Below are 22,195 nucleotides of genomic sequence, written 5' to 3' on the forward strand. Positions count from 1 at the left end.
TGAATTAAACTCACTTTAATTTGCATTTGGAGGCACAAATTACACAGTAATCATTGATTATAATAAATGTCATTAAATAATGGCCCTATCCTGAGGATGTCAACGTGAGGATGATAAGGAAAGACAGATCAGCCTTATGCTGACTGTTAACACTAAGGCACTTCACTTATGAAAGCTCAATCTGTGGTGTTTATGAAGAAAACATGCAACATCAGGCAGAGTATATGAAGCCGGAAATACTATGGCACGTTCTGGGGACTATACCAAATTTACTAAGAGACAGAAGGAAATGGTTATAAAAATGACTAGAATACACAATGTAATTGTTCTTGCCAAAAATGATGTGATTACAGTCATGAAACTCATGACTAATAAATTGGGGGAATGATAGTGGAAAGATGACAGAAGAAATGCAATTGCTTGTGTGTTAAAACGCTAGGCAATTTACATGCTCCGTTTTCATGGAAAGAATATTTTTTCTACTTTTCTTTGCAACTACCCAGAACCACCTTAATTGCCCCACTGTCAATCATTCTTGAAGAAGCACTTTCAACCAAGTATCCATATTAAGCAGTTGATCTTAGGAAATCTCACAGAATGCTCTAATTATTAGCATCTAGTAGCTTACCTAGTAGAAGAAATGCAAAATCCATTTTGTCTCCAAACACAATGACAAATGTTCCTCACTTTATGATGGGGTTATGTCTTGATGAACCCACAAAAGCTAAAAACACTTTGAGTAGAATATGCATTTAGCTTGCTTACCTTGTGAAATGATGTAACTTGGCCACACAGTACCCAGCATTGGTTGTCTGATTGGGCACCACAAGTTGTTGTGGCCATTACTCATTTGGGAGGCCATATAGAATTGAGCATTTCACCTCTTGGAATATATCAAATTTCAAAGTAATATTTCCACTAGATATTAAATGTGTATCAGTTTCTTGTCATTTTAAAGATAAAAATAAGTAAGTTAAACCATCATAAGCCAAAGACCATCTGTTGTTGCTCATGATGCAATTCAGCTGATCAGCCCTGGTCTCAAAAAGTGATATTATGGAGGACCAATGAAGAGCGATAAAACCCAAGCTTATCCTCAGATGTAGCACACAGCACATTCCCTCGGCTACAATAGCAATTATCTAACTCAGAAATAAATAGTGGAATGTATCATCATCTATGGTATAATTTATTTTAATAACTAGTTTTCTGAAGCCTTGTATTATTGTCAATTGCATTGATTTATTAATTTCATACCAAATACTTAATAATTAATTTCATGTTTAATAATCGCTAACATTTGTTGAATCAGTGATAACTGGAACTGTTGTTGCAGATCAGTGGATATGTTACCCAGAGCTCTGGCATTCTCAATGGGAACATTGGTTCAAGTGTTGGTGGCTTCACTTCTAGCCCAGCTCACTTTTCAATAAGAGAGCATCTTTGTAAACCAGCCTATGTAATTTTTTCTTCGTTAATTGTGCAATTTCTGACTGACAGAATAAGAAACGGATGGGTCTATTTCTTGTACTCTACAAATGTATTTCAAACATGTGCAGTGAGAATCTCCAATGTTTCAGTTCTCTACTAATTTCTTCGTAATCCTAAAAAAGAGAAAGCCATTCTTCGAAACATCTGGGTTGAGACAGTATCAATGACAGGTTCAAAAAATAACAAACAACCATACAAAAATTACAGGTTAAATCAAGGCAAACATGTGGTATCTAATCTTTTGGGATTCACTCATTTCCCTTAGCATTATAGTTTCCAGTTGTGCCCATTTAGCCACAAAGAACTGCATTTTGTTTTTTTTAATAGCTGAGTAGTATTCCATGGAGTAGATGAACCAAAGCTTTCTTATCCAATCTTCTGCTGATGGGCATTTTGGTTGCTTCCATGTTTTTGCAATTACTGATTGTGCTGCAATGAACATAGGGATGCATGTTGGTTTGTCGTAAAACAGGTGTTTTGGATATATTCCTAGGAGTGCTATTGCTGGGTCATATGGTATGCAGATTTTGAGTTGTTTGAGTGTTCTCCAGACTGATTTCCATAGAGGCTGTACCAATTTGCAGCTCCACCAGCAGTTCCCTTTTCCCCGCATCCTCGCCAGCAAGCGTCGTTGGTGTTCTTGTTTATGTGGGCCAATCTTGCTGGTGTTAGGTGGTACCTCATCGATGTTTACCCAATACTATGTCAATTAATTCCATAATGTTGTATATTGATACTGAGGCCTTGTTGGGGCTTTTAACTGACCGGATCTTTACTCTGTTAGACCTATCTTCAGACCATAGAAGGTCTCCCCAAGAGGCCACTGAACTTATCTGGACAATAAGACGCTGAACTTCATGCTAGGCATGTGTTTGCAAGCAATGAATCTCAACTGAACTTGAACTATGGTTATGCAACAAGGTGGAGGAATCCACCATGGGGGGAGGGGTATGGGAGGGGTGGGGGGAATCCCCAGCGCCTATAAAACTGTACTACATAATACAATGTAAGCAACAATAATAAAAAAAAAAAAAGAGAAAGCCTATGTTCACTGCTGTGTGGTAGAGTATAGAACGATTTTATTTTTGAAATTAGTGAAGGCTAATCTTCTGGTTATGAATTGTATTGCCGAAGTTTTCTGTCCATATAGCAGAAGACAAATTCTTTAATCTCCTGGAGTCCTTTTTACTTTGCCTGTAAAATAGCACTGAGAGTGACCTTGGATTCCTAGTTTGCAGAGGATTTGAAGTAAGGAGTTTTCCAACAGGATCATGTGCATAGAAGCTCATTAGATAATTTTACTAACAGCAACAGCGGGAGTAATGGCAGCAGCAGGAACAGTAGAAACTACAAGAATCCAAATGACTATTATAATAGCATCAATTCTATGAGATTCCAAAAGAATTGTCAATCAAGCATGACTGAAAATAGACACTGTCATGTTTATTACAAAACAGTGATTCTTCTCAGAAGATACAGGATGTGTTCCCAGTGGGAGCCATATATCATACAAATTACACGAAGAATCATTTTCAGGCTATTGCTTACCTTTCCCTCCAACTGTAAGACTCCCCCCAGATGGATGTGTTCATGGCTGAGTTGAGAATCACTTCCAGAATTAACACTGCTACTGATGGAGAGAAGTGCATCTCTGGTTTGAAAGTGCTATTCTAGGTGCTGCTTAAGGAGTCTGAGATACTGAGTTTTGAGATAAGATTGACACAGTATTGTCATCCATTCATTAACACTTTGACTAAAATCTGGGATGTAATAGGGTCATTTTATTTAAACTTTCCAAATCAAGAAGTGAAGGCTGGTAATTCCCAGGTGCTGTCAATACATCTTGGACATCATGCCATAGGTAATGGTGTTTATAAAGGAATGGTGTGGAGCATTGGAGAGCTCCATGTGTGTTTGGAGTTCTTGTTTCTATGACAGTGTACAAAACCCTCTTGGGTTGATCTTACTATTTTAACATAATGAAAAATTTCATCTCACTCGGAGCAGCAGGAGCATTTACAAAGCAATGGGAGAAGCAGACCTGCAGGTAAGATCATTATCCACCATCTAGACAGGGATGCTCATTCATTCTCATACTCAGTAAATTGCACATCAGGCATGGGTACCCCTTATTTTCATAATTATATCCCTGCTGTATTCATGCAGTTTGACAAATACATGTTAAGTGAATAATCAAGTGGAAGAATCAACTAACAACATACCGGACCTATCAAACATTATCTAATATAATAAACACTGAAAGCAGGATGTTTAAAGCAGGAAGAATACAAATTACTATTAAGTAGCAATGTTCAATGGCAATGTTACATATTATAGTTACTTTACATTTTAAGACTCCTCTGATCCAAAAAGGCATAACTTTCTTTTAAAGCTGGAATGGAGTCCATATTAAGAAAGAAATGTAATCGTAAATACAATATTTCACACAATTCCAGTATTACATTCCTCTTCATGTGGATAACATTAACACAGGCATACATCTTTATGGAGCCGTCTTTCCCATCCTTGCCAATTGCAAGCACGCAGACCATCTTGAACCCAGCAGATGTTTGCTATGCCCTACCTTCCAACCCAAACCACTCTGAGAGAACAGTGGTGTAAAACAATCTTAATAAATCTTTCATCTGTGGAGCCTGCAGCTTCGGCAGCTCTGAACATTCTCAGATTTGAAAATAACCACACTAAGCACCAAGGAATAAACCCACATCAATCTTTTAATTATTCTTCCTGCAGTAATGCAATCCAAAATGCTTAAAGAGCAAAATCTGGCAAAAATATCTCATTATATAGAGCAATGTAAGAACTGTTTTACTATCGTCATGAAGTAGATTTCGCATACCCATAACTACTTCTTACATAAACTTTAATTTTTAAATTTATCCATCAACAAATATACAAGTTTTGCTTTTACCCAATGTATATATTGTGTAAACTATGTCTGTTAATAGTAATAGTTTCAACATTTTTTCTCATGATTCACAACAACATATATTGCAATGGATTAGCCAGATGCAATTTCTACAATTATATTATTTATTTTGGAAAAGAGCAATACCACAATATAGCAGTCATTCTCAAGCTTTGTGGACAGAATCAAATATTTATAAAGTGGCTGTAAAACATGATTGTATGCAAATTAATAGACTGTTCAGTTTGTTGGTCAAAAAATGTGGACTGCAAAGCATAGAAAGAAAGTGACAAAAATCCTTCAAAATAATGAAAATACAGAATAAAACTAGCAGTTTTATTCAGTGACAGTATTACTCACCACAGTAAACAACATTCATTGTATAAATGTCCAAAAATGTAAAATCAATAGATGTTATATTTAACACATATATTTGGGCTGGAAAATAGATGCAATGCTTTATGAAATTGTGAAATAGGCAGGGATATTTGTTGTTCACTGGATGGAAATCAACTGCTTTCATTTCCTTCTAAAAGTGACAGTATACATGCTAAATGTTACAGTTGGTTCGAATAAATAGACCACAACGTACCTAAAAACAATTCTTGAATTCAAATGTGTGACAATTGGAGAAGACTGAAGAAATCACAACCACGATGAATCACCACTGATGGGGTCACTTAAAGAACGGGATTGTACAGTTCTCTGGAGGTTTCATGCTGGAATCAAGGTGCCTGCCCAGTTGGCTGTTTTGAGGGATGCACAGGAAGGATTTGTGCCAAGATTCCTTTTCCCTGTAAAGGATGTTTTCTACAGCTGTGTCTCTTCATGACATTTCTATACACATATTTTCCCTGTCCATATGGAATCTTACCTTTTGTAGGAATACTTGTCATGCTGTGTTAGAACCCACATCACTGACCTCATTGAAAAAAAATCATCTGAGAAGTTGAGACACCGAAAAAGATAAAGTCAAAGGACTCCTGTGTGCTGAGTCCCTCCTCAGAAGCCTACATCACCCTGGGCTGCTCTGGGGATGAAGCTTTGAGCGAGCCAGGGTGGAATCCAAGCCACCTCCACTGCATCCCACTGCATCTGCAAAAGATGCAGGAGGAACTTCAGCAAGTTATCAAATGCAGACACTGCAGTTTTGTGAAATGGAGCTTCTTAATGTGCAATCCTTTCGAAGGACAGTTTGGGATAGGAAATGTATTAAGAGCTCGGTTACAGCAACTAATCCATGTGTACACGCACACACAGGAAACAAAATCTACTTGAAATGTTAAACTGTGGGATGAACAAGGAGATAATACATGCTAGTGCACCATCTGAATAAGAAATTTATAGTAAATCCTCCCTGGAGAGGGAATGGTGTGTTTTCACATAAACACAATTTCTGCTAAGTCCTCCTAATGAGTGATCTTTCTGTCTGGATGTGTTGGTCCTAAATATCTGACTCTTTTGGGAATTCAAGTTCCCTTGAAGTACTTCTTGTGGGAGCCCTTGTCTGTTTTAGAAGCCAGTGATGATTGTCATGGTATTGTTTCAACAAGCATGAAGACAGAAAAATGAAGGAAATTTAAAACATCCACCCAATAGTTAAAAAAAAGTATGTCCCAGCAATGTGATAATTTACTATGAAAGTACCAAAATAGCAGTTTATTTAATGACCTTCATGAAGGGTCCCATTGCGTTACTGATGAAAGAAAAAATATGAGGGAATATACAGTATGATCTTAATGAGCAAAATATGGCTTTGCAACTATCTATGTAACAACAAAAGCAACATTATGAGGACACATCAAAATGGCAAAAGTTTATGGTTCATAATTTCAGATTAGTGTCATTTAAATGTAATGTTTATTTTGATTAAAAAAGGAAAATAACATGAGAGAAATCAATGTTAGGTTTTCTGTCAGCTAAAGTATCATGAACTGGAAATCTGACAATACTTTTCTTCTTCCAATCACTGCTTTTTAGTTGGCCGTTCTGTTGTCACTGAAATGCCCTTCAGTTGCTGTGGTAACAAATGAATAATAATCCACGCTTGTGTAGTACTTTGCAGCTCACACATTCCTTTCTCATGCAGCACCTCATTTGTGATCAACAAAAACTCCGAATGGTTCAGAGGAAGACAGACCTCATATCCTCAACAGTTTGTAGATGAAAAATCAGAAACTAAAGGGGTTAACTAAGCTGATGTTAGTTACTCTGTATTAATTAAAAGAGCTGGTAGAAAAATGTTAGCTATCCTAGCTTTTTAATGCATGTCACATTTAATTTATTTTTTATGAGCCTATGTATTTTTAAAAAGTATATTACTGAAATAGAAAGCTTGAGAAAGTCTAGTGTATATTAGATTTGTTCAGGGTTCACCAGAGGTGAGAAATCAAAGGTGCTATGGCCTCTGTTCCAAGTTTGGGTCCCATGCTTGTCGCTCTTCTCACAGAGGCACAGTGGCTGCTATCCAAACACTGTTTTAAACTGAATCTAAAAAGCACGTATTTGTCAGGGTGGAGGGTGTAATGTCCTCTGATGTGCCAGTTCCTACTACGAGCTATGACAAGTGTCACATCTATCCCAGAACCCAGAGATGTGATACCACTGGGAAGATCATCACTCTGGAACATAGCTGCCTCACACAGCAGTCACCAGTCACGTGTCACACATAAAATCTAAATTAATTTTAAACAAACACAATTTAAAATTTTACTTCCTCAGTTACAGCAGACAGATTTGGATCACTCACTGGAAGCATGGACTTATTGTAATGGACATCACCATATATATTCACGTAGAGAGTATTTCTGCTGTTGAAAAAAAGTTCCACTCAACAGTGCTAAACTCCAGTCACCAAAGCAGAAGACTCAGATCTAGACATAAATCTGAGTTTTAATAGCAAGTCCCTGGGATTCCTTTCTAAAGAGAGAGCTAATGATATTGCTCAGGCTTACCGTGTAAATTAACTGTGATACACACGATGAGCGCCACACATTGTATTCAATGATTGGACAAATAAGGGGTGTGATTCCCTGTCTCCACTTCCCATCTTGCTGCTTAACCACAGTATGGAAAGTCTACTTCTCACGCCTTCAGGCTTTAACTTGAGTTGATATTTTGTCTCATCATTTTGACTATGACAGAGAGAGAATGAGAGAAGTTGTAATTCACTCTCAGGGTTTAAAATTTTAGCCTAGGTTAGTAACTAGGTTTCAAGTTTGTGTATATTTAATATTTTCCCCTCTGACCAGTGAAGTGAAATCTGTCTTACTACTGAAATGCACTGGGGTGGTGCGTGTGGAGTCACTGATACTGTTTTTCCATCTTCAGAACCCAAGGCAAGAGAAGGAATTTTTTTTCAGAAGAGAGGGAGGACATACATCATACCCTGCTGTCAGCATCATCTTTCTTGGCTATCATATTTACATTGAAAAAGACCTTCATGTCCATGCTTTGTTATGAGTTTCCAAGGCCACAACACAGGTCACCATTCTTCTCGCCTCTGATTTGCACCCTTGCCATAGCAGCATGCTCCTAGCAACTTCCTGGCATTCGTAAGCACACTGGCAGGAAGCAAAACACAAACCTTTACAGATTCAAAGACTAAGGTCTTTGGATACTCTCCTTGTCACAAGTGTTCCAGGCCCTTAGAAAAAAATAAAGTTCCCAATTTTTACTAACTCTACAAATATTCAGGTATGGCCCCAACCCACCCAGAAAGGTTACAGAAAAATGTCTTTCAGAATCCCCTTTCTTTGCTTTAGGGTGAATTGGAATGGCTTTTTCTCTTTCTGCACAATTGGATGTGAAAAGGAAGGAACACAACCTTCTCTCCCAGGTCCATCTTTCTACTAAAACTTCAAATTTCATAATAAATATTAGGTGTTTACAAATTGAGGTTGATAGTACCCGGGCCATTTCTCTACTTTGGTAAGTACTGATGGGCCCTTGGCTTCGAACAAAATTCAAAGACATCTGAAAACATTTCATTCTGCACATGGAAAAGGACTTCCCCAAACTATGATTGGAACAGAATTTAATGTATAAACATGGGGTTAATATTGCCTCCAAATCAACAGGGAGTTTTATGGTTTTTTGTTTTGTTTTGTTTTGTTCTGTTTATTTGTTTGTTTGTCATTCATTGGAATTATTGGAAGAGAAATCTGTGGTCTAAGATGTGCATATACCTATATTGACTATATTGCAATATGACATCTTCATAAATAGAATTTCCATAATTTGTGATTGGCAGTTCAAAAGAAAAAAACAAAAATTTTCTACTACAAAGTGTTTCCTGGAATAGTTAGTATTGAATCCACTTGAAAGAATAAGGCAGTCTGAAATGTAGAACTGAAAGCCATTAGATTTTCAATGATCTAACCAAACTTTGCTGAAACTATTCAATGATGAGACCTCCCCTGCAGCTGCCCCTGCCATTGCATTAGCTATGTGACCCTTCCTTGGCATTTAAGAAAATGAGTAAGTCCAATATTGGCTCTTTAACAAATAAAGTATGCAGCATAACACAAAGGTAATCGGTACAAAATACTTGGCATGGATGAGAAAAATGCCATAAAAAAGTAGTTTGTTTCATTTTTGCAAACTAATATTTCAGCCAGCCAACATCACTTGCAAATACAACAAGATTTGCCCAGCTGTGATAAATGGTCATTTAATAATTCCACATCAAGCATGGCTATTTCCTTTGTCATGTAAATCAGAGCTCCCATTATAATTCATGGGATTATTAATAACAGACATCCCTGGTGAGAAATACCGCTGAATATGCTGACACTCTTGGAAACAACGGTTGTTTTTGTTGCTCCTGCTAATCTATGTGGCCATGTCTACATTTCATTTTCAGAGAGCTGCTTGACTACTGCATTATAACTTTCCTAAATTGTTAAATAAGTGAGCATTATTTCCAAAGTACTTAAATGCAACAGGATTTAAGGAAACGAAACACCACAAGTGGCCTCAACACAAAGTGACTTCTGTGGGTGGCAGAAGAAGCCTCTCAAGAAAAAAATCATTATTAATAATTGTAATTAATTTTGGTGTGGAAATATCCACAAAGATATGCAGCAATAAGCTCAATAATTTCTTTCCAGATAATTCTTTGTGACAAATAATTCATCTGGCTTCCTAATACATGTTAATTAACTAAATAAAGTGCTCTAGAAGGACTTTTCAACTGGTACAGAAAATTAAAAATGACTGTTCTTTACTAAGTCCTGTGTTTCTACTCAGAAACTTCTGCTAATTAATTAGTTATATATACACATAAGGTAATATAAATAATTAATAATATAATAGACATATATGTATGTATGTATTGTGTGTATATAGTATGTATATATAATGTGCACACGTACATATACTTACATATACAATTCATACTTTAAGAAATGAACTTCTTAAAATTCTTATTAGAAACATTAGTTGTCCTTTAAGAAAATGTAACAACTTATCTAAATAATTGAGTCAATCCCTGGCTACTGATTTAGTATAGTTTTGATTGAATGCTAATCTACTCCAATTTTATCCTGTTTGCATCTGCACCCAATGTGAACAACATATTGGAATACACTGGAGCTGTTGGTGAGCCTTGGGGAAGAAGGGACTCAGCTTCGCCATGAAAAGTTGGTAGCAGTGTGTGCTGCAGCATGCACAGTAGATGTTGCTGTGGCTTGGAAAGGATTGTTCCCCTAATCAGGCAAATGCCAAAGCTTAAATTCATACTTTAATGTGAAAGCCTCAAAGTCTGTGACCTAAACAAATGTCTTCTCTTTATAAACTGAGTTCAACAGGCATTTCATGACAGTGATAATTACTTAGTAATACTCCATTAAAAAAATGAGTCTCAGGAAGCATAGCTTTTACAGCCTTGGTCTTAATTGACTCACGCTGTATTGTATATGTATTCATTATAGATGCTTGCTAACTCATTCCTCTGTATGTATTTCTTTGATTCCAAACACTGTTTTTTCTTCACTTAACAAAACCATTATTGTTGGTAGAATTTTGAAAATATACACAAAAATAGTACTAAGTTAACTACATTATTTTCCATCTTCATTCAAAATTTAATTGTTTGTAGATTGGCTTTCAATTCTTCCTTTTTGTGCCTGATTATAAACGTTTCCTTTGCTATTATTTTCAACGTACAGACCTAAATACTTAATCAAGCTCAGAAACTTAAAAGACAACATTATCTTGACATTCAGTTTGTGATTAGAGTTAAAAATCCAGTAACTGATTACTATTTTTATTGCTCTTTGACAAGGCAGTGAATTAAGATTCTCATCTTTGAGAATTATTGGCAAACTGGATGTCAATGCGCCTCTCCAAGCATTAGGAGACAGGAGTGATTCAGGGTATGGGGTTCTCATTCCTTTCAATGTATTTCTTGATATATATATATATATATATATATATATATTACACACACTTATGCATGCTTGATTCTGAAATATCTTTTTATCTTTGTTTTCTTTCCATAATTTTGTGGGTTTTTTGAGGATTTCAAAATCAAATTTCTTCGCCACCATCCACTTTAATGGGAATACAGTCTACCTCAGAATGAAGTTCAGATGCTGCGACCATGTATCATATTCAATCTGAACATGTATTTTCTTGAAATTGATTCATTTTTATTTCCCCTGACGATTTGAATTATCTCTGAAATATCAACCATTCTCATGTTCTTGTGCCATAGTCCTATCTTGCTTGGATATATAAAAAAATGTTTCTAGCAGTAGACTAAAAACTTTCAGTGATCTATTTATGTAAGTAGCTATTCATTGTTTCAAAGAATCATAATTGACAAAATGTACTTGAAATTTTCTATGATCTGATTATATTGGGTGCAGAAATTGACCTTTCAGAGACATATCTGAGAGCAGCATGAAAGTATAATTCTCAATAAATACTAACTTCACTCGTCAGAATAATTTTCTGCTTGGATATTGATGTTTCTAATGTTATCCATTATTTTCCTAGACTGAGTGATCACAGTCATTTCAACATGAATTTCTGCGTGTACTACAATAAATAAGTAAATAAGATATCATATGCATTTCAAGTGTCAGATACACTTGAGCAGTGGAATAGCAATTAGTATGAAGAGATTCACTAATGAAGAATTGGCAAACAGCATCAGAAAGAAAGAAAATGAAATGAATGCATTTCTATTACATAAATGAACATAACTCCAATAATTATCCACCTGTCAAAAAACAGTGAAGTAGCTATCAAAACACGTAGTCTAAGATTTACTCTATTATATGTGCCCTAACTAGATTCTCAATCTGTGAAGCAGCCGTAATGGGTTTCCAATTTGTTATCAGCGCAAGTTTTCTAGGAGAGGCACCATCTTAACTTTTATAAAGCAAAGAATATGTCTAGTCTTTTAGCTAATTTTATATTCTCTTCGTTCAAGTCTTTAATTGTTTCAAGGTCAAGTGAACATATTTTTATTTACCTCCACAATTCATCTGAGATCAACTCTGGCACACCAAGAATGTCTCTGAGTGTCGAGAGGCTGTGTGTGAACGAATATGAACTGATATGATACCATATGCACTAATACAACATTTTAAATCTCTGATATGATTTCCTAATAATGAGCAAGAAAATGTCCATACATAACAGTAACCTTACACTTTGGTATATCCATTGATGGGAAACACATGAGAATACTCAAGTAATTATGCATCACACCTTCTTTTAAACAAATCATATTTGGAGATCACGATAGTGTTTTTGTACTGGAATAACATCAAATCAAACCTTGAGTTGGACTCACAAATAAAAACAAAATCAAGACTAACAGTGTCCTTAAGTGAACTGAGGACATGAAAGGTTTTGTATCTAGAAGCCAGTGGCTGTGGTACTTCATTACATACTGTTTAAGATTTTTTTCAGGATATAATTTTGAATAAATTATTTATAAGCCACAGATTAAAAGAAAATATTTGAAAAGATATGCCCAATAAAACTGTTACAGGAAATTGTACAAACAGTTAAAACCTAACTATAATACAACAACCTGATTTGTAACCTGGACAAAACTTTATCAGAAATCAGTCCAAGAAAACACGTAAGCAAAGATAGGTTTTCATGTCAGAGAAATGAAAGCTATGGCAACCGTGAGCTGATGTTGAATAGCCACTTAGACTGGTTCAAAGGATACAGTTCATGGCTTATTTATAATTAAGTTTTGGAGAAAAGGATATCACAAGACTAGAAAACATTCCTACCATTATGTAGAAAAGATATGTGTAAGTGTGGGGGACTGTCGGTAGAAAATAGGTGATGTACACAGTATGCACTTAAATTTTAAAAACCTAATTTTCCATAGCATAATAGGTTAACTATAGCTGACAACAGCTAATTGTGTGGTTTAATATAACTTGCAAAAAAAAATTTGAGTGCTATCAATATAAAAAATGATGAAAAAGATAATGAGTATTCCAATTAAAGCAGTTTAAATGGCACATATTGCATACTTGTGAAAAATGTCACACTTTGTTCAAAAAAATGGAAAAGTATTATATTACAATGAAAGAGGATATGTTACATTGTCAATGTTCAAGATTTTTTGGATGGTAAAATGTAAAATGCTGACAACTCAAAATACTAGAAAAATAGATGCAATAATACAATAATGTTAATTCCATGTCACTAATTGGAGAAGTGAAAAATGGCACTACCACTCTGGAAGACACTTTGGTGTTCCTTAGAAAATAGACAGAAGAATACTCTTATCTCAAGGTATTGTAATGTTGCTTTTATATACATATATATGCAAAGGAATAAAAGTGCATCCATATAAAAACTTGTAAGTATATTTCATAGATTTATTCATAATTTCAAAACTTTAAAGGAACTAAGACATCCTTTAATAGGTGAATTAACATATAAATGGTGGTAGACCAGACAATAAAACATTTTTTCAGGACCAACACAAAATAAAGTATCCAACCATGGAAAAATAAAAAGTAATCTTAAAAGCATATTGCTAATAAAATAAGCCAAGTGGGATTGTTGCATACTCTATAATTTAAACTCTATGGCATTCTGGAAAATACAAAACTACAAAGATAAGGAAAATAAGGATTCCAGAGATTTTGAAGGAATTAAAATGCAGATAATGGGATGTTGCCGCAGTGAAACTATTCATTATAATACACTTATGGCAAATGCTTGAGATTATAAATTCATCTAACCTCAAAGTGAACTGTACCAGGAATGAAGCCTGAGTTAATAATTATTTGGCATTAGTCTACGTAGCGCTAGTCTGGAAGGTGATGTTGGTGAGAAGTAAGAGAGGGCATGTGTAGGGTGAGGAATCTATGTGAAATCTATTCTGCACATATAATGTTTAATAAAAGTACAAAAACAAAGTGCATGAAACAAGGCTGAGGCAGGATGTTTAAAGAACAGGAGGAACAACGCCTATAGGTTGCAGACAGAGCAAAAAGGAGAGTTCTAGACATGGAATGTGGAGAGGAACCCACGGATCAATCCGTGTAAGGCTTACAGGCTCTGACAAAGAAATGCCTGTTACATTAGGTCTTTTCTGAAGTAATTAAAAGGTTTGGGGAAGAGTATGATTTGATTTCTCATTTCTTTATGCAGCTCAGGCTTTGAAAGAAGCAATGATTTGGGGAAGGATAATACAAGTGATCAGATTTCAGTTATTAGAAACAAACTCACAGCTATTTCTCCATGGATTAGATGCAAGATGAAGACTCATGTTATATAGTACCATGTGAGATAACCAAATAAAGAAGTTGAATAGGTATAAGGCTGTATGAATGTGGCATCCATGACAATCGCTAGAGGGGAAGGTCAATTCTAATGTTATCCACAAAAATAAATGCTATTAAAGAATGAGGTCATTTAGAGATTAAAGGTGAATGAAGAAGAAATAATATCCCAACAATGAGACTTGGGGATTACCACTATTTAGAGGTTAAAGGCATGAGAAAATGAGTTCAATGATGAAGAAAATAACTGTAAGAAGGAGAGACACTGAGGGAGAATAAGCCAAAGTGAGACTTTCTGGAAGAACTCATAAATTCAAGTAATTGTTTCTGGAATATTAAGACAAGCACTCAGGCATAATCATTTGATATGGCAGTAAAAAGTCAATCAGAATGGCTATAGAATTTACATAAAAATGCATGGAAGGAAAAAGAAATCCAAGTCTACATAGAAGTAGTAAAAGATTTAGGAGAAAAGAAAGTATATTTAAATTATACAGCTAAGATTTTTAGAAGGGTAAGAAATCAATAATTTAAAGAAATATCATTTTAAACGGAAAATTCTGAGCACCATACCCCGCACAAAAACAAATGCTTATTTGACACATAATAACCAAATTGTAATCCATCAAAATGAGGAAGAAATCTCAAAAACACCTGCGAGAAAAGAGTAGCAATCAGGCAGAAAGCCACCTTTTCTTTTCAGGCAAAATCGCAAATAGCATCAAAACTGGAAAGAAAACAAGTGAACCTGGAATTTACTTTAATACCCTGCTAAAATAGAATTCAAGAGTATGGTAAAGCAAAGCCCTTTCAGAGTCACAATGATGGTGTTTATTAGCATGAGGGACACAAACCTAGTACAAAGGTATGTAGGACGCATGCAAAAAAAAACACCGCAAATTAATGACTAGATTATTCATTTAACTTTAAGTATATATCTTATAATAATTACATTGTATATTAAATTGTGAAATTTCTTAATAGGAAGATAATGTGTGTATATGTATTCAAGGTTCTGTTATCTTGTATGGGAGAAGTTGTAGTTAAATTATATTTAAGTTTTAATAGCTAAATGTTAAAAATGTAGACAACAATTTTGAAAACAATAGTGCAAAATATAATTGAGATGGCTAAGACTTGAGCACAATAGAAAAATAGAAAGAAAGTAAAAAAAAGTCAGTGTGATGAGTGAAATTAAGTAATTTAACTAAATCTATCTGGATAAATCTCCATCCGAAATTTGAACATAATGGATGAACTGTTGAATGTGTACTTGTGATAGCATGTGTCTGAAACTTTGGAATATAAAAATAAAATCGCTTGTATTATGGACTTAGATATATGTAAGAAAAATATAGAAGCTGTAAGCAAGAAGTACGTTCCAAATGTTGACAAGGGAGACAGATAATTGTCAACATGGATAATTGACAGATGGTTTCATCTTTATAAATTGTTACTGCCTAAAGAAATGAAAATTAAAAGTAGCTGCATGTATAATAACAACTTCCATTAGTTTGAATTTTTTAAAGGCAAAGAAATCCCACTGAAAGGAATGCTAGTCTAAAATACAAAGGGAATTGAAAAATTTGAGGACAAATTAAACACTAATGAAATTTTTCTATAAATGTTAATGCTACTTGCATATATTCAAGGAAAAATGTATCTAGAGCAAACTTAGGGATGTTTTCCTCTAAGCAGTTGATGACTTACATTAGTGTGCTACAAGTCAGACCTCCTCGGCTTTTCCAGGTTCAGTTTATCCTTTAAGCCTAATGCCTGCGTGCACCTGGGCTCCTCTGAGCTATAATAACAGTAAGATGAAGAACTATTTACCAACACTCTTAGCTTTCAGAATCTTGTATCCTAGCAAGCAAGACCCAAGAGCAAATGGGGAATTATGGGTAAACCCACTGAAGCAAGGGGAATAATATGTGATTAAATTGTTCAAGGTGACAACTAAAATGTAACCATGTGAAGGCAAAAAAAAAAAATCAGGGAAAATTATGTTAATGAAAATTCCAAAATAAATAAGGAGTTATTGGTAATGAGGAGGCCCAGTGAGGAAAAACACAAGTCTAAGTGAAACTCTCGTTAAGAAACATACCTGGAACTGAGATAAGAGTTAAAAACTAAAAGACGCGAAGGTGAAAACATTACTGAAGGTATACTGTGCGAGGAACAAGAAAGAAGATAGATACCACAGGTAAAGGGAGTTTGGAAAAAAATCTGAGCAATGATTTACTTGGTTAAGTGAAGAAATTTCAGCTCAATTTAGGATTCACTGTGCTATTGAAAGAGGGTTGGTTGACTGCCATGCTCACGCTGGAAGTTGTCACCAGAGTGATGGGGCGAAAGATGGGTTTAGAAATAGTTGTAGAACTTTTGGAAAATGTAAATGACAACCAAATCTCAATCAACAGTAGATCTCTTTAACTTGGACTAGATGATGAGTCAGTTGCAGTTTGGACTGATTGGGATGGAGGTAGATGTGTGTCTACCACTCACCAAGTGTTGGAATTCACATTCAACCTTGTGTGCTGCAAACAGGGTGGAATTCAGTGCATATAATGCTTCAGGTAGACTGACAGGCCAAAAATCACTGATTTAAAACATGTTTAAGACTCCTGACATGTACCGTGTGGTATGTCAAGAGACTAAAAATAAATAAAAATATAATTTCCAAAAGAAAAATTTAATCTCACTCACAGGAAAGACAAAATGATTATTGGATCTCAGAATGGCAATAGTTCCAGCAAACGGTGCAATAAGATGCGACACTGAGCCAGAGGAAGACAAGGAGTGGATGAGGTTGGGAAGGAGTCGGGTGGCAGGAGATGAGATCAGAGATGTAGCCTACATAGCATGATGACAGCTCAGCCACACAAAGCAGGTGGTTGCATTTTGAAGGATATGCCAAACCCTTTGGGGTCTTTGAAGGAAAGCAAAGCACAGTATTTTCTGTGTTTTAAAAGTGTCATTTGTATTCCATATGGAATAGACTCCCACTAAAGAGGCTATCGTAAAGCTATTGCTGTTTTCCCAGAGAGAAATACTGACATCAGGAACATCATGCAGATAAGGAGATAAGATAAGGGAAGTGATTGGACTCTCAAAATATTGTAAAGGCAAAATTGGCATCATAGTAGAGCCAAGAAATATCTTAAATGTGTCCTGTCTTTGTATTCCACAATTATATTACAACTCACTACAAAGGCATAAAAACAGTTTGAAATTTGTTTTATAACTCAATTTATGCTTCAGGTTTCTATTGTGCTGTTTCTTTTTGAAAAATTCTAAAAAGCACCTAACTAAACACTTAATACAGTAAGTCAACATGCATTTTTCAAAAATGTAATCAAGCTAATGCGTACTGCTTTGTAAAATTTAGACCTCTCGTTTGCAGTCTTTATTTTAATAGCAATATTTTTTTATTAGAAAGTCAGAGGTCTTCCAATGTATGCCCCAAATGCCCACTTCAAGAGCCAAGCTGTGCCAAGCCAAAGCCGAAATGAAACTCATTCTGAGTCCCAACATGGGTAGAAGGGACCAGATATTTTGAGCCACCACTTGTTTCCTCCCAGAGAATGCATAAGCAGAAAGCTAGAGGCACAACTAAAGCTCAATCCTAAGCAGTCTAATACAAACACACCAAAGTATATTTTAACTGTAGTATCCAAACACCTTCCTTTATTTGTTCTTTCTTGCTATAAATTTTTCAAGCCTTGGTCTTCTCCAAACTAGGCTCTTATGCTTAAGAATTAAGAAGAAATTTGAAAAAACAGTCAATCCTCTTCAGAATTGCAACATGGGGATTTAAACACTAGGCCTATACCATTATTACATCTCACATTTTATTCCAGAGTCATTGGATTTAACAAGCGTCCTTCCTGAGTCCTTTTATATTTATTCTCAGAATTTAACCAGTGGCCTTTTTTATCTTTCCGAACCTAAGCTCATATACAGACTTCATCCCTGATTTTCAGCAGTTTCTTACAACTAGCCTTCAATTCCTTTTCAAAGAATCTTGCTACTTATTTAGCATCCGTCTTCAGGGATATGCCTTCTGCTAGGGGCTCCTGTTAACTTGATTCAATAATGGCAAGGATGATTCTTTCAGCCTGTATTAAGTTTGCTATTTTTTTCCCTTCTCAGCAATTCCCAGCTCCTCCAAGCCATTTAAGAGCAAATAAAAATGCTCTTATTTGTCTGGACTTAGTTGTGTGCTAATATGTTGAGTGCATTTTATTTTGTAGCCTCATCATAGTCCTTTGAAATGCTTTATATAAAAGATCCTTTATGACTGAGCCTGCCTTTCCCACTAGCCTGTAGGAGTGAGATTCGTGTTAAGGAGAGGGTTATTTATTTCACCTCCCCCCTTGCTCTTACCCAACTCCCACTTACTGCTTCTCCATCATTGGTAAGGGATACTTGATTTAAGGCAAGTTGCCAGCAATAGGCTGCTTTAACTCCTGCTAGACCCTGGCACTTCAGAAAGCACAACTCAATCCAACTATTCTTGTTTATCAAGATGTCATGATTATGACTTGTCTTTGGGCAAATAATTCTTTCAGTTATGTTAAGACAAATGTCATCAAAAGGTAGAATCCTTGGCCTGGCACAGTAACCAATTGGCATGTGCCAGGATCCCATGTGGGTGCTGGGTCATATCCTAGATATTCAACACTAGTATAAATTTAGTTTTGTATTAGGTGTTTTAGCCCAACTATAGCCTTCTCCATAAGTGTTCCAAACACAGTGAGGGTAGATTAGGTTAAGTCACAATGTTTAGTAGTTTAGAAGTATTAAAAGATTTTTTCAAGTTGTAACCGATTAATAGTATATAAACCCATCATAAGAATCATGTATATTTACAATTAAACTTCATTGATGTTTATAAAAAAGGGAATTTCTGATCAATAAATAATCATTTGCTCCATTAAAATGCTTAATTCTACCTCAAAAATATCTCCTGAATCAGCAAGTGTCACCTGAAGAATGAGGCATTTAAGTACTGGCTTTCTACCTTTGTCATCTATTCTTTTCCCATCACCCAAGCTCAAGGCTTCATGCTTTAGGATATAAATCTACAAAACTATAGATCTTCCATATCCTTAGTTTCGGAATAATTGTGTACAAAAGACTTCACAGTTCATCCCAATTCTTCTTCCAATAAATGACCTACTTTAGACATGAAATAGGAAAAACATGCATTTTTCTTTTACATCGTTAGCATTATGTTTGTCTTATTTCTTTCTGTATTAAAACTTCTGTGTTGCACAAAATGCTTCCCTAGAGAGAAAGGGAATTTTGTAAGAACATAGTCTAAACATATAAGGGCAATGGAATTTTGGACTTTCTGCCATTGTCTATACCTACAATGTGAGGAGACACTTAAATAGCAGAATGATGGACTTATGCCTACTTTTGAAGGGCTACACTGTTGTAATAATAGGGAAGAAACCAATGGGGGCAGTGGAATTGGGGAGGAGAGGAGAAATCGCTAAGCTTATGGAAAAACCAAAATAAATAATTTTTTTATATATAAAAAGACCATAATAACACTTTCCCAACATTCAGGTAATTTAAATTTGTCCCACACACATAATAATAATATAGATCAAAACAGCGTTAGCAAAACCAGCCATAACCTGTATTGCTCTCTCCCACCTCATTCTTGTAGTAACCGAAGGGAAGAATAGCAGTTTCTCAGTCCTAATGTTTCACTTTTCTCCCCAAATCTAAAAATAAATAAAACCATAAAATGATATAATATGGGATTCCATGCAAGGTTGACAATGAAATTGAATGATAATTTGCAACACAAAGTGAAAGACTGTACAGAATTTTAAAATTTACTTGTTACATAAAGTACCGATCACTTTTGGTTTTGATTTCTTCTTGGTTTGTGAGTAAATGTACGGATGTAAAACAAAATGCATCATTTACAATGTAGATTATAGGTTCTATATTATAAGTTTCAAATTCCAGATTTACCTTTCTATCTTATTTTATCCTGAGAGATATAAATATTCAAAAGACTGTCAAAGTTTGAAAGACATTTCTTCTCTGTAGATGGAAAAGCTAGTAAAATTTTCATTTGGACATTCAATATGAAATACAGTGAGATTTACCAACAGGGAGCAGTCTTCAAAATCCTGTCAGGGATATTTTTTCTTATATCTCAGCTATAAATGAGGTGAAATTACTGCAAGTTACTTGCAAAAGTTTTTTTTTTTAATTTTATGGAATTACAAAGCAATGCAATTTCTGTACAAGAAGGAACATATTTTGAATACCATATGTGCAAATACATTATATATAGTCTAAAGTTACAAGGTCGGGATTAGCCTGTGGCACAGCAAGTTAAACTCCCACTCTTGTAGTAGTAACATCCGATATTGCAGTGAAGGCTTGAATCTTGGTGGCTACACTTCTAATCCAACTTCCTTCCTACTGGCCCAGCTTAGTGGTTGAAGCCATTTGTGGAATGAGCCAGTAGATGAAAGCTCTCTCCCTCTCTCTTTCCATCCCTCTTTCGCTCCCATTCTCTCTCTATAGATAAACAAATAAATAAAAGAAAAAAGTAATTAAATAAATAAATCTTTAAAAATGAAAACACAAGTCAAAGGATGGGATAAAGATTAACCATTATATTCCCTGTTGATTTAATGCACTGATTTCATGAACCTGAAGATGTTTCAGATTCTGGGACTTTGATGGGTTGTGTAGTCTCTTCAGCAGGGAAAGAGATAAGTCATATCCTTTATTACGGTAGATTTTAGTTTCTTGAAAGTATTACTTGCAACTCAGGAAGATGTGGAGATAGTTCAGATATTTCACTGTGACTCTTAAAAAGATCAAACATGAAAATCAGCAGCCAGTAATGCTGGAGTGGCAACTGCGAATAATATTACAAATATTACAAAGAACATATAGACAAATGATCATTATGCTTGGGTAAATTTTATAATCTTATATGAAAACTAGATGGGAAGAATTCTGATAGACATAGTGCGACACATTATGACCGAATTCTAAGAGCTGAGAATGTAGCATTAAACAGAATACCTGGATTCTTCTGTGAACATCTATTTAAGCAGGAGCTGCGTGGATAGGAATATGGATTTAGGTTTCCAAAACTTCTACCTGAATTTATACTCTTTCCTAAAAGAGAGTCAGTAGCCACATCCTACAACCAATCATGGAAACAGTGAACAATTTATGTGGCCTAGGGAAAGTAATATCTCTTCTACAATACGATTAGCCCTATGTAACTTACCTGTTTTGAATAGCAGCATTTTATTTCTTCAGTCATGTATTAAACATAAATGTTTACTGAGCAAACACATTACATTAAGCAGCATGGCAGAAACTGGAAATTTATACCACTTTTTAGACAAAACTAGGCAAATTTACCTGTAAAAATATTTTATAATATAATCAGATAACTGTGGATGAAGTTAATATAGTGTTACAGGCAAGAAATATTTAAATACCCTGACATTAAAATATGTGGTGGTTTTTTGAAAGCATTGTGGTAATGCAAGTTAAGCCAGTTTTTGAAAAGTCCACATTCCAAATCAGTGTACCTGCTCAAGTCCTGGCTTGCTCAGCTTCCTATCCAGCTTCCTGTAATATGCCTGAGCGGCAGCATGTGGTAGCACTAATACTTGAGTCCCAGTGCTCCAAATAGGAGACCTGGATAGAGCCCTGACTCCTGATTCCAGCAAGACCCAATCTTGGCACATCCACCCTTTGGGAAAGAGAAAATTCTTCCTTACTCCTGAGCTTTGCTCTTTGTCACTCTGTGTTTTCATTAAATAAATATTTTAAAGGTCTTTATAAAAGAAAAGGGCATGGTTGCTGTTAAATTTCATAGTTTGTTGTAAATGCATTTTTTGAGGAAGTTGTATCATTTCTTGGTTGGTCTTAAATTCTAATTGCCAAATTTAGTGTGGGTAGAGAGGAAGATATATGAGTACAGAGGATTATAATGGGCAAA

The sequence above is a fragment of the Ochotona curzoniae genome, unplaced genomic scaffold, assembly GCF_017591425.1.
Source record: "Ochotona curzoniae isolate NIBS_2020 unplaced genomic scaffold, NIBS_Ocur_1.0 scaffold_4505, whole genome shotgun sequence".
NCBI classification, from domain to species: Eukaryota; Metazoa; Chordata; class Mammalia; order Lagomorpha; family Ochotonidae; genus Ochotona; species Ochotona curzoniae.